Below are 14,013 nucleotides of genomic sequence, written 5' to 3' on the forward strand. Positions count from 1 at the left end.
ATCCAACCTGCGCCAACTGGCGAAACTCCAGGTCAGCACATTTCAGAGTCAGACGGCACCTGAGAAGCCATTTCACCCGTGCTGCCCTCACTGCCCTCTGCCTCGGCCCTGGGGATAAAGAAAGGGTTTAGTCTGCAGATCACTCCATTTGGACTCCACTATGAGCCCTGGAATAATGGGCCTCGGGTGCAGCATGTTTACAGCTCTCTAGAAGGCATATTTCTCTTCTTAAGTGCAACACAGAACGTGGTAGCGTGAAAACAACCGGTGAGTGTTTATTTCAGAAGGCTGAGGCTGGGGACCTCGTAGACCGATTATAGCACAGTTACCTCAAGCTCTAAATTGGCCGTAAACCTCCGCGCGTACTTTCTGTCACGCTTCTTATGAGGACAGCTGTAGCTGCCAGTGTGTGCAACATGAGACATTCTCACCAGCGGAGGCTCAAGGCGGCAGGCGGGCATCTCACGGCACTTATTTGGAAACCACGCCAATCTAACGCTGCTGCCTTCTACTCTCAGGACAACGTGGGCTTCTGTATTAGTCATGTCTTTTTATTCTCCATTTCTGATGCTTTGACATCTTGGGGGCCTTGATGACCCCGGAGGGACTGCCTCTCCCGGGGCTCGCTAATTCGTCGAGACAGTCAACAACTTCCCTGGGAGCCCATCTCTCCGACGCAAGCTAACCAATCCACAGCCCAGACTCGCACCCGCCTCCTTTATGGACTCTTGCTCTCCAGGCCAGTCTCCACCTGCCCTCAGCACGCCAGGTCAACTAGGGACAGCTCCTATACTCCAGAGCCCGGTGACATTACTCCAAGTGGCCAATCCTAAATCTGCTTACTCGGTCTCACCCGTGCTTTCCCTTGGAAACCACAGTAAAAAAAAGCTTCTGCCCACCGTCTTCCCCTCTCCTTGACCAACCTCGGTACAGTATTTCTCTTTCTCTGATTTATTTCCCTAAGCCTAATATTCTCTAGGTCTAGCCACATTGCCGTAAATGGCAGACTTTCATTCTTTTGTTTATGGCTGAGTAGTAGTGCATTGTATGTTTCTACCACATCTTCTTTATCCATTCATCTGTTGATGGGCACTTGGGTTGTTTCCACGTCTTGGCTATTGTAAATAGTGCTGCCGTGAACATTGGGGTGCGTGTCTCTTTTCAGATGAGTGGACTTTTGATCCTGGATAACTCTTTGGCTATAGTCAACACGTCAGCCTTGGATACTGAACTTGAAGAGATGAAAGTGCTGGTTGATCTGACGACTGGGAGCCAAAGGATGCCTCTGTCAGCTGAGTTACTATGACGAGGGCATCAGCTGCATGGAGACAACCCTTCCTGGTCCCTTGTCACCCTTTCTTTCTCCTAGAGGGATGTGTCAGGAAGGATCATTTCAGCTGAACTCTGGGGTGCCCTGAGGTGAACACTCCTGAGTCTGCCCCTCGGTGGTCTCAGGCTTTCTGCTTCCAGCTTCAGCAGAAAACCCCAACCTCCTTTCTCCCATGTGATTTTCAAACAAATCAAGAACATTCATCACAGTGTTCAACCTCTGAGTTGCCCACTCTAAAATTCTGATAGATTCACTGATGCTCTCAGATCAGATATAAGCATTATTCAGAATTCTTCTGCAATTTCCCACAGTGCTTTCGAGCCCACAGAAGGCCTTGTGACTATTTCCTTTCCCAAACAGTGGCATCTGTTTTACTTGACATAATCATACGCGGAGCACCAGTGATATGCTAGTGAATGTTTAACTACTGACTTCCCACAGGAAAAAGAAAAGGCCCTAACTTGTAGCGTTTGCTGATTTCTGTGACGTAAATACTCACACCTTGGCTGATTTCAAGCTACCAAGTTGATGTCACCGAACGCCAAGTTGGTGAGACATGTGCACGGTTGGCTTCTGTGAACCGGTACAAGCTGGCTCCAGGACACCACAGCCCGGGACCCAGCACCCAAACGTGTTATGAGAAAGCTCATCCTTTAATAGTCCTCAGAATACCAAAAATTCACTACAGGTCCGTGATGAATAACAAGTGATTAAGGGTATTTGCGACCCAGCTGAGCAGCAAGATCTTGGGAGCTGATAGCATTGTACCTCTTCTGGTCAAAGCCAACTGCCGGAGCAGCGAATGCTGGGCTCAGGCAAAAAAAGACCGGGCATCCACCACAGTCATGAAAACTGCACACAGACGGCACAAAGCTCATTCCGCTACCTAGCTGTCAAGCACTTTATACCGGGAAAGCATTCCCATGGTTTATTCCTCAAAATAACTGTGAGGCTCATACCTCCAGCTTCCCCAATGCCTCTGAGACGAGCATCAGCTTGGGGGATGCATTTTTGGGCCTCGGTGTTATTTCCCTTTGATCATACTTATTATTTATTGACTTCATCCTATGCTAGATGTACTTTCTGTTGACTCTTTCAAAACTGTTCCAGGATACCAATAGATAAACAAATCAATATCAGTGAGATGAATGAACGAACGAAATGCAAACACTTGGTAAACTGCATGACAGCTGTCGTTATGACTAACCACAGCCCACTCATCGCATACCCCTGCTCTCAGAGTCAACCTCAGTGGCATTCACCTCCACTCAAACTCTTAGGAGCGTCCTAGATAAGCAAAGAGAGCTAACAGTCTTCATCATCTGGATGGTTACGAAAATAGCAACCACCGACTGTGGACTAAGTGACAGATATTTGACCTGTGTTACAGGAGGAAACACTAATGATGTAAGAAAAATCACCACCTCTTTCCCTCAGATTTACTTGAGCGAGAGAAAAAGAATAGAGGTGGAAAGAAATGGGAAGAGGGACGAAAGATAAGCACTCACATAGGTGGGGAGACAGTCTGGGACAGTTTGCGAGAACTGAGAGGAACTGAGGGCAAGGAGAGAAAGAACCTTTCAGGATGCTTAGGTGTGTTTGAGAGCTGAAAAGAGGAAGGTTTTGGGGGGATGTGTATGTTTTGAGAACTATTTCTCTGAGTTATAACTTGGATCTTCTTTAACATTTTGAGAAACACTTTGAGAAGCAAGAATTATATTTAATCTTCTAGTTGCTAGATAGTTTTTATCATGACACTATACCAAGACTGGACCATGTGGAGCTCCAGTTATACCGGGTGTAAAATAGATTACCTCTGTAAAATATATTACTTAAAACGGTTCTTCAAGGTAGACATTTTTATTCCCATTTTATGGATGGTGAAACAGAGGCTCAGAGAGAACAAGCAACTTATAAGTGACTGAGCCAAGATGCAGGCTCCTACTAGGAAAAGAATAATAAGAGTAGTAACACTCTGTTTTCAGAATATTAAAAACAAAACCAACAAAACCAAAACATTATTGGGGAGACATCTGTATACAAGTGATGAGTGAACACAGTCCATGGTTAGTAAAAGATGTGGGATGGGATGGTGGGATGGCTGGTTTAACTGCTCCAAGGAGTCAGCAAAGTTCTCGGAGGTTCTCCTGGTCCAGGGTGTGAAAGAGCTGAACACTGACACCTGCACTCTTATTCCCCCTATTGGGGTGGATGCCAACCCCAAGAAGTAAGCTGTGGCAGAGACTTTTCACAATATCTCAGTATCTATCCCCCAGCACTAAGCTTCTCAAAATAAAGATGACCTCTGGCATTTCGGGGGAGAGTGGCAGTAAAGCAAGTTCCGGCGCATGCAGTCTCAGTGGAAGTGACGTGTCCCGATCTCAGGAGGTCTGTCTTTGCAGGGAAGGTGCATGCTGCCGACCTCCCCCCTTGTACTCCCACCCTTTAGCCTGGAATGTGGGCATGGTCGTCAGCCATCTTGGGCCACCAGAACAGGGGCATCTCACTGGAAATGACAGAGCAACCCGATGGACAGACCCTGCGTCTCTGACTACCATATGAGGAAGAAGAAAACTTCTACCTTGTCTAAACCACTGTTAGATGGGGTCTCTGTTAGAGTAACCAAACCTTCCTTTTAATCTGACAACCCAGTAACTCCACTTCTAGGTATATGCCATAAGAAAGGAGGGCAGAAGCCTATCAGAAGACAGGTGCGCGCTTCCCTGGTGGCGCAGTAGTTGAGAGTCCGCCTGCCGATGCAGGGGACGCGGGTTCGTGCCCCGGTCCGGGAAGGTCCCACATGCCGCGGAGCGGCTGGGCCCGTGAGCCATGGCCGCTGAGCCTGCGCGTCCGGAGCCTGTGCTCCGCCACGGGAGAGGCCACAGCAGTGAGAGGCCCGCGCACCGCAAAAACAAACAAACAAACAAACGACAGGTGCAAGAATATTCACAGCAGCTTTGTTCATAATAGTCCAAACCTAGAACCAACCCAAACGTCATCCATCAATGGGGAAATGGATAAATCAACTGTGGTATATTCACGTAGCGGAATACTGAAGAGCAATTCAAAAATGAAGGACTGATTCACACAGCAACATGCCTGAGTCTTACGGACAAAATGCTGTAAAATACATTTTGTGTGATTCCATTTATGTGACGTTCAAGAACAGGCACAACTAATCTCTGGTGACAGATGTCAGAATAGTTACTTCTGGGTGGGATATATGGACTGGCAGGGGACAAGAGAGACGCTCGTGGGGGTGCTGACAATGTTCTCTGTCTTGATCTGGGAGGTAGTCATACACTTGTACAGAGCCATGGTTATAGGTGTAGTTATATATGCATCTGTGTAATATCTTTAAATCTGCTTTCTTCAATCCTCTTTTTTCCATGTGTTTTTCTTCTAAACAAGATGGAGCAAATTCTATATTGAGGAAAAGCATGTGCAGACACACACAGACACACACACGCACGTGCACACACATGCACACCCCTCACAACAAGACCAAGTTCAAACACCATAGAAAACAAACTCTACTCACTGCAAATAATTGCGCCATCAGACACACAAAGGAGAAATTAATTTGTGGCTGCGTATCGAAAGAAAAAAAATAGATTAATTCCAAAGAACACAGTATGTCTCTCAGGAAACAAAGTTTCCATGGATGCAAGGCCATAAGTCAAGAGGAGAAGAAAAAAAGTCACGTCAGGAGAAGCCAACTTTGTCTTGCCTTCCTCAAATGTCAGTGCCCACTGACCACTAAATCACTCCCACGGCTTTTAAAGTAAATGTCACAGAAAGTTACGGACCCCACCTTATTCATTAAATGCACTTGAAGGGCTTTCTGGGGGAGAATTCTTTTTTTTTTTTTTTTGTGGTACGCGGGCCTCTCACTGCTGTGGCCTCTCCCGTTGCGGAGCAGACTCCGGACGCGCAGGCTCAGCGGCCATGGCTCACGGGCCCAGCCGCTCCGCGGCATGTGGGATCTTCCCAGACCGGGGCACGAACCCGTGTCCCCTGCATCGGCAGGCGGACTCTCAACCACTGCGCCACCAGGGAAGCCCGAGAATTCTTTTTTAACCGATAGGTTTGCATTGCAGCACGAAGGTTCTATCTCACCCCAGCTGGGAGGTCATTCCTAACACGGAAGGGGTGTCGGATGAGACGTTTTCATTCTCAGGCTGCGCTCAAAATAGGAAGAATGTGATGTTTGAACTTTAAGCCAGTGGATTCACCTATCTCAACCGGCACTCATGAGCTCACAAGAGTACACGGCAGCGTGTGCTAAGGAGGTCGGGCGTACATCCTCCCTAGACCATTTTTCTCCATAGTAGAGTATACATACTCAAAATCACACACATATTATAAATGCAAAATCGTCGTGCATTTTCAAGCCAAGACTTCCAAGTAATTTTGTACTTGAAAACTTGTACCCCCCAGACCATCGAGGTATTAATTCTCTTTTCTCTACCACCAGGAACGCTTCAGTAGAAAAGTTTGAGAAGTACTATCTAGAACTGCACAGTCTACTCTGGTATTTAAGTTCAAATTTAAATTAATTAAAATTTTAAATAAAATTAAGGCGAGTTAAAAATTCCGTTCCTCAGCTGTGCTAACCACATGTCAAATGCTGAACAGCCGTAAGTGGCTGGTGGCGACCATATTAGCGCAGATATGGAACATTTCCATCACCACGCAAAGTTCTATTGGACAGCGCTGGTCCAGATTACAAAAATCTGGTTCATCTACAGAGATGCTTCAGATCCTTCCCTCCTATCTTGACAAGAAGAGGGGAAGGTCTGAGGTATCAGATAGACTACTGGAGAAACTGACTTCAATTCCACGGTCACGTTAATTGAAACTCTACCAGCTACTAGGTGTTGGGAAGAAAACCAGAGAAACAGGTACAGACCTTGGCTTCAAGAAACTTACCCATCAATTACTCGAATACAAGAACCCAGTACCAGACCTCTGGTCAACACGACGTTCAGAATACTAGTCTGCACACAACACAGAGAACAACCCCGAACAGCTTCAGTTCTCAAATGAAGCCCGACCATTAGTGAAGCAGGTAGAAAAGGAGTATCAGTAACTGGCACAGAAATCATGTGGGGGGTTAGGGTTGGGGGGCCTGATTTTGGCTGGGAAAAATCCCTTGGAAGCTACTGGAAGTGAATGGGGAGATTCAGTGCAAAGTGGTCAAGAGCAAAGTTACTGAAGATCCGGCAAAGTGCTCTTTGTGACACAAGGGATGGGTGTTTGTTCTCAAGAAAGGAGCACATGGGGGCCTGGAAGAGGCAGCAATGAGAAGGGAAGAGGGGCGCTAACAAAGGGCCATGTCACAGGGCTGAAAGGAGCAAAGCAATCACGTGAAGTGCTTTTCCAATCTGTCCCCCGCCCCCATACGCACACCCACGGGCAGAGATGGTCACCGTGGTCTACAATGGACAAGGCACATGTTCCTGGACCTTCCACTGCACTCCATCATAGAAGGTGGGGTGGCCCAAGGATATTCTAAGAACAGGGATATTGGAGGTTCAACATGACACTGTCTGCCACGGTAGATTGTTTGCCAAGAGAGTCACGATAAGTTCCCTTTCCTTTCTCCACACCCCTACACAAAACGACTCTGCAGCTCCTCCCATCAAGAGGTGAGACCATTTCTCCTTCCTTTGAATCTAGGCTTATTTTTTGACTTGTTTTAGCCAACAGAATGCAGCAGAAACTGTGTCATACCACATGTAAGCCTCAAGAGGTCTGTTCTGACTCTTAACTTTTATTCGTTTATTATGCAGTAATATGGAAGGTTCTAGAAGATGTGCTTCCTGATGAGCCTCCCTGCTTCCATGCACCCCTGCCCTGCCTTGGTATGTCCTCCACACAGTAACGTAAGCCAGAATACGTCCCTTCTTTACTAAAAGCCCTTCAATGGCTCCCCATCTCATTCCGAGTAAATGGCAGAGGACATACTAAGTGCAGAGGTCCTGAGGCAGGAGTGTGTGCCTCTGCTTGGAACTGTTTGCTCCCAGACGTCCACATGATTCATTCCCGCCAGGTTCTTACTCACATCTCAGTGAGGCTTCCCCCGACCGCCTGATTTAATACGGCACCCTCAACAACCCTCATCCTCTATCTTTACTCCTTTCATGGCATTCTCACCACCTGACAAGCTATATAATGTACGTATTTTGCTTACGGTGGTCTCCTCATAGTCTAATCTCCTGCCTAGACTGTAAGCTCTCTGTCGGCAGAGGTTTGCGTGTGTTTTGTTTACTGCTCTATCCTCAACACTTAGGACGGTGCCAGGAACACAGAAGCGGCTCAACAAATATCTGTTGAGTGAATGAATGACCCTGTCAGCGCTCCATGCCTATCAGACCTTTCAGGTAAGTACCAGTAGATTTCCAGCTGCTGGCGCCTGCATCTCCGAGCCTGAGGGCCAATTTTCCTGAACCAGTACGGTGCCCATGCATGACGTGGCCCGGAAATGCTGGGGAACTAACACCCCCAGAAGCAGCCCCCAACCAAGGACTCAGGAGGCTGGAGTATAAATACTCCGGCTCCCTCGCCCCTTGGGTTCTCCTGCAGGACTAAGCTTGACAATGGCCCTTTACTGGCTTCCCCGCTTCCCTGTATCATATCCTCATGACCTATTAGTGTGCCTGAATCCCCCAAGTAAACTACCTATACCTCCCTCACTGTCTCGAGTTTATTTCCGGGAGAACCAAACCCAAGACAGCTGAGAGACCTGGCTGATGACACACTGAGCGAACATCTTCTGAGCCCCCACTACGTGCAAGACCCACGTACTGAGCCCAACAGAAGATGTCTAATTCCTGCCTGATGAGTGGGGCAGAGGGAGACATGAAGCTGTTAAGTTATGAACTATATGACCATCCACACCACATACGACTTTCCAGGAGGAAAAGGGAGAGAAGGATTAAAAAGCCCATCGTAGCTTTCCTCAACAGCTGTCCCAGAGCCCCAGTGCCGTGTCCGCAGCCCATCTCTAAAATTAAATAAAGGCTGCCCTGCTTCTTCTTTAGACTACTGATCAAACGCACTACATTCATCATGTGACCTAACCCAACTAATCCAAGCAACCCGAAGCTGTGAAAACTGAGGTTCTTCCCTGTCAATGCCCCCTCCGGTCATTCCCTCTGGCGGCTAAATCAGAGCTCCGAATTCCCTTGTGATGCTGTAATAAGCTGGCAACGGGCATGACATGTAGCAGGGGAGGGCACAGGACGCCCTGAATCAGAAATAATGAGATTTCTCTCTCAGAGGCAGCGTGAAATGAGAGGCAAAGAGCGAGGCGGCTGGAGATAGGAAAGGGACGAGGGGGGGCAGGAGGGGAAATGAGGTAGCTGAGGGCAGCTTTAACCCAGTTTGCACTGGCACGCTTTTAGAGGTGTGTACAAGTGAGAATGTGCGCATCCCTGTGTGAGCACAGACACGTGTGACACGCCCAGCTGTTAACTTATGGAAAATGAGCCGGAGAAACGGAAGAGGCCGATGGGAAAATGCTCCTGTCCAATGATCACAGGCTACTGGGCACTTACAAACAGGCAGGGGAGATGCTTGGGAAGAAGTAGTACCATGATGTCAACTTGGCTCGGAGGACAAAATAGAAAAGAGGAAACGGAACAATCAGACGGATGGATGGATAGACAGACACACAGAGAAAAATCAGAGTCAACGTCTCAGGGGCCAAGTGGCTCCTAAGCTCTTAGTTCCACTGCAGCAACGGCGGGTCACTCTCTGGAACCCCTGGGGACCGGGACCTGCTCTCTTTCTCGGCTTGTCATCTGAGTGACACTCGTCCTCTGTGTGGCTGGAAGCCAGTGGACTACTAGTCTACACTGAGGGTCCTGATTTCCTTCTAAGTGGATCGGGGCAGGGCGTCTGCTCTGGGACCAGTTTCCTCCTTGCCCGTCCCGCCCCACGTTTCTGACTGCCTGCTGGGCTGGGTCTAGCATGGCGGCGCTTGAAAGGTGTGGCGTGGCAGAGTCTGGCTGGGGGCTAATGCTTAGAGCAAGACTGAAACGTTGCGGTGGATGCTGCGATGTGCCACCGAGACACCACGTTCTAGATGGAGCGGCTCCTCCCCCAGCTGCCGGGAGTGTGGGCTGCTGAGGGCTCGCAGCTGTTTCCTGCTCTGGGAACTGCCTTCTGTGGAACGGAGCTGCCTGCCTCAAGGTTCATTCAGTCCCCTCCCCAGGGGCAACGTGCATCCAAAGACTGGTCAACAGGAGGACACGAAGGGCCAACCTCCCTGCCTCGATTTGGGCCAACTCGCCTCCAGAATGGACATCTCCATTGCACTGCATAGCCGTTCAGCTCCTCCCCCAGGCCATTCCCTTACTTCCCTCCGCCCTGCGTTGATCCCACAGACACCCTCAGTAAGCTTCCTGTACGCAAACCTCCGTCTCAGAGTCCGTCCAGGGAACCCAGCCTAAGAGAACTGCTAGGAAGAAGCCCAGTGTCCTGAAACCATTTACCAACTAGATTCTTCACTGAGCTTAAGGCTTAAACATAACACCAGAATCCAGTAAAACCTAGCTCTCTCCTCACACAGAGATTTGCATTAGATAACTCACCTAATGGCTGGGTTCAGAAACAGAAGGAAAGTGCAGGGCAAACTTTCAGTTCCACGTGACGCTAGAGGGTCCACCGTTTTCCTGAGATTCCAATTCATTTCAAACTTCAGTGGCAAAGCTAGCCTTCACCATCAAATGCAGTGCCTACAGCACTATGCAATTGAGCTGTAATGCAAGAATACAGGCCACACATGTAACATTACTTTTTCCAGTAGTCATATTTTAAAAAGTAAAAAGAAAAAAAACGTAAAAGCATCAGGTGAAATTAAGTCTAATAATGGATTTTATTTAGCTCAAAATGTCTAAAATACTATCATTTCAACATGTGATCAGTGTAAAAAATTACTAATGAGATACTTTCCGTTCTCTTTCCCATATGAAGTCTTTGAAATCCCATGTGTTTTTTACACCTAAAGCACATCTCAATTTGGGTGACAAATTTTCATCAGAAATACCTGAGCTGTGTTTTGATTTCATGAAATGGACAGTTGGCGAAGTAGTTTCACAATATCAAAACTGCTCCAAAGATACTGAAACTTGTCCAATAACCGAATCCAATGTCAGTCTTTTAATTGAAATTAATGACAATGAAATAACATTTAAAATTCAGCTCTTTAATGACACTAGCCCCATTTCAAGTATACAATAGCCACCAGTGGCTAGTGGCTGCCATATTGGACGGCACAGCCTTAGAGTCCTTGACAACTGAATATTCTGGGTCGATAATAAACTAGTTATTTAGCTGAGCAAAAAACAATCAGGTTACTCTTCTGATGGGAAGAAGCGTCATCCCTCTCCGTGATCTGGCTTGCTTGTATACGTCAAAGAGAAATCTTCCAGTATAAATGGGCTACTGTTGAGAACACTACACTTATTTCTACATGGGCTCTATAAAAAGAATTCCATCTCTCACCACTGATTCTTTCCCACCACTTAGTAAGTTGGGTTCTCATTTTCCTTCCGGTATTTGTCAGGATTTTACCGGCACGCTCACGCCTCATGGCCTGGCTTGATATTCTTGATACGGTGTGGTAAATAACTCGTGTGTTTACATTGAAAGTTTTCACTCTCTGCGTATCACTGGAAAATCTGAATCTTCTTTACACTCAGACTTGCACTTAATATACACTCTGTTCCTTTGACACCTTTGAAGAAGTAGAACATAACCTTTTCCTCCTGCTACAGCTGCTATCTGGAACTTAAATTCCATTTGCTCAAAGGAAACATCGCCTTAGTATCACACACTGAGGGACTGACCAGTGAAAATAGCTCTGCACGTAGTGGCTACGCCATCGCGCTCGATCAGCATACCTGGAGTCCAAAGAATCCAGACTGACTCCCACTGGACTGGACAAGGTCCCTTATCCTGGATCTATGACTGTCTAGACACTGGACCCGAATACCTCTGTACACAGAACCTGCAGGGAACATTTCCTGTATTCACAGTTGGACGGCACTAGGTGACAACCGCTGACCTTTGACCTCTCAAGGTATGCTGAAAGCTATCCTGCCTCGCAGACAATGTGCTTCTTGTATTTGGAATCAAAGGAGGTTCCAGCTGGAAGGAACACTAGGAATCAACTCACCTCTCGCTGTGCACCTCGATGGCGGGAGTCTGAAAAGTTGGATTGGGTGAAATTTTCAGCTTTAGGCGGGCAGTACAGATCCACTTTTTCATTATCCTGAACAGCCCAAATGTGTCCGTCTGTTGCTGCGTCTCCCACCCTTGCTCTTCACCTCCCTCTCCCCCTTTCACTTTCTCTTTAGTTCTTGCCCCCGATCTCCCCTCAAGTCAGAGATGATCCCCCCAAGATGGAGAATCCTTGGTGCTTTCCCTGATCACGTTTCACGTGGCAACCAAATGCCTTAATCTTAACACAAATGGACATGGTGTCGGGAGACTCCCGGCGAAAATCAAGCCTATCGGATTGCAAACCAAAGCCAGAATGAGACGTAAGAATCTCCGAACAGATTTATGACCACTTCTCCACCGCTTTATAAGGCGGGGTTCATCATTTTTCCTGCGAAACCGTTCAGTGTTCTCTGGACCAAGATTTCACCCCAGAGGTTAAGTGCTTTAACTAGATATTAGGCTGCCATCAGTCGCTTCCCTGCCCCTCAAGCACACATCTCCACCCCTGAAGGTCCGTGCACGGGATTCTCCTTGTCCACATAGGTTTTATTTGCTACTGGCTTCTGTATGCACTGGGAGAAGCATCCCTTAGCAATGTACCTTCCTACCACTTCATTCTGACTCTGCTCATTTCCTAATTCTAGAGATCGATTTTCTGTCTTGTTACTCTAACATAGTTAGATTCTACTTAGAGCCAAAGACCCTCAAAATGTGGTTTGAACTTTTTCATTCTAGCGTCACCTTCATCTCCCCGTGGTTTTAATTACAACAGTAAAATCATACAAGGAACACTGCAAATAATAGAAGACGTTTGTTAGAAGGGAATTAACAAATGATACTATAATAGCAATCGTACTCGCAGGTCAGAAACCGATCCATTGCGATTGGGATGTTGTTTACAACTAGCTTGGTTTAAATGATAACTGGATCATCTGTTCCTTTTTAAAAATCTAAGTGTTGCTCTTTTCCACTCCAGTGGCTCGTGTAAAACCAGGAGGGCCGGAGAAGAGGCCTAAAGCACAGACGCCCAGATGTGGAGGTTCAAGGTCTAACTGAGTCAGCAGGCCTCATCGCAGTTGTGGTTGGCTACGGTCTCAGCGCTCAAACACCCTTTAATGTGTGGAGATAAAACAGACGTATACAAACCGAAGTAAATGAATACAGAGCTGAACAAGAAGAAAGGCCTAGAACAAAAGGCTCAACCAAACCAAAAGCTGGTTCTCTGAAAAGCCTAATGAAAAGATAAACCTCTGGCAAGAATAATCAAGAAAAAAAGACAGAACGCAAAAATAAATAATATTGGAAACGTAAAAGGATATGGCACATAAGAGTTTCCCCCATTAAACATCAGTTCCAGCTACCCTCTTTGGGTATCGATTTTCTGAATTTTAAAGCCAGTTTCGTTAATTCAGTCAATATTTATTGGTGTGCCAGGGATGCCCCAAGATCTAAAACGCTCCAGCCCATCTGAAGCCTACCTTGTCTGTCAACTGATATAAAACAAACAAAGCAAATCAGTATATCACATGGCAGGTAGCAGAAATACTTGAAAGAAAAGTAAAGCGGCTCAGGAAGTGGAAAGCAACGAAGAGTTAATTTTACACAGGGAGGTCAGAAAAGGTCTCTTTTAATTCAGTGACTTTCAGCAGAGCCCTGAAGGAAATGAGAAAGTGAGCTATGAGAATATGCGGGAAAGAGAATTCCTGCTGGAGGGGATAGCAAGTGCAAAGGTCCTGAGGCATACTGAGGCGGCCAGTGTGGCTAGAGCGCACTGAAGGGGTTGGGGTATCTGAGCAGGGAGAAGGACAAAATAAGGGCTAGTAACATTTATCGTGCTTATCTCCCAGGTTTAGAGCAACAATCAGAGAGGACTGAGCATGTAGAAGGGCAAATACAAAGGGTGAGATTCTGCTCTGAAATGGACTTAGGGGAAGAGAAAAGCTAGTGGGATCATTTTTATTTGGGCCTGTCCCTATTGTACCGTGGCTCCTTAGGCAATAGCTTTACCAGAGAAATGAAAATTTGGACCAAAAGGGTCAACCACTGTCACCATAATGTATCACGCAGGCCCTTGACAGGCTGGGAGAGATTGTGAAATGGGCAGTGCGTGGGAGCAGACTGTTCTGGTTTGGATAATTAAGGAGAGGAGTCGTGGAGTCAGGCTGCCTGGGTTCAGCTCTCTTTTAGATGTGTGTCTGTGGGAATGTCACCTAACCGCTTTACCCTTCTGTTTCCTCAGCTGTAAACTAGGGAGGAAGCCGTGGCAGCCTCGCAGGACTGAGGTGAGGACTGAGTGAAGGAAAAGCCATGAAGTACCAACACTGTCTGGGCGCATCGGCCCTCCCGACGCTGCCATGGACGCCTGTTTGCCCTCTCTTAACCAAAATCGCCTGTTTCCAAACTCATTTTTTTAAACCTATAGAGCTCATTCTTAAAACAGGATATTGTGT

The 14,013-nt window shown here is 47.1% G+C and overlaps 1 protein-coding gene across 2 annotated transcripts in view; it reads right to left on the reverse strand.

Annotated features, from left to right (window-relative positions):
- NHS (NHS actin remodeling regulator) overlaps positions 1 to 14,013 on the reverse strand; it is a 349,080-nt gene that overhangs the window by 244,999 nt on the left and 90,068 nt on the right. The window lies entirely within an intron of this gene.

The sequence above is a fragment of the Pseudorca crassidens genome, chromosome X, assembly GCF_039906515.1.
Source record: "Pseudorca crassidens isolate mPseCra1 chromosome X, mPseCra1.hap1, whole genome shotgun sequence".
Lineage (NCBI taxonomy): Eukaryota > Metazoa > Chordata > Mammalia > Artiodactyla > Delphinidae > Pseudorca > Pseudorca crassidens.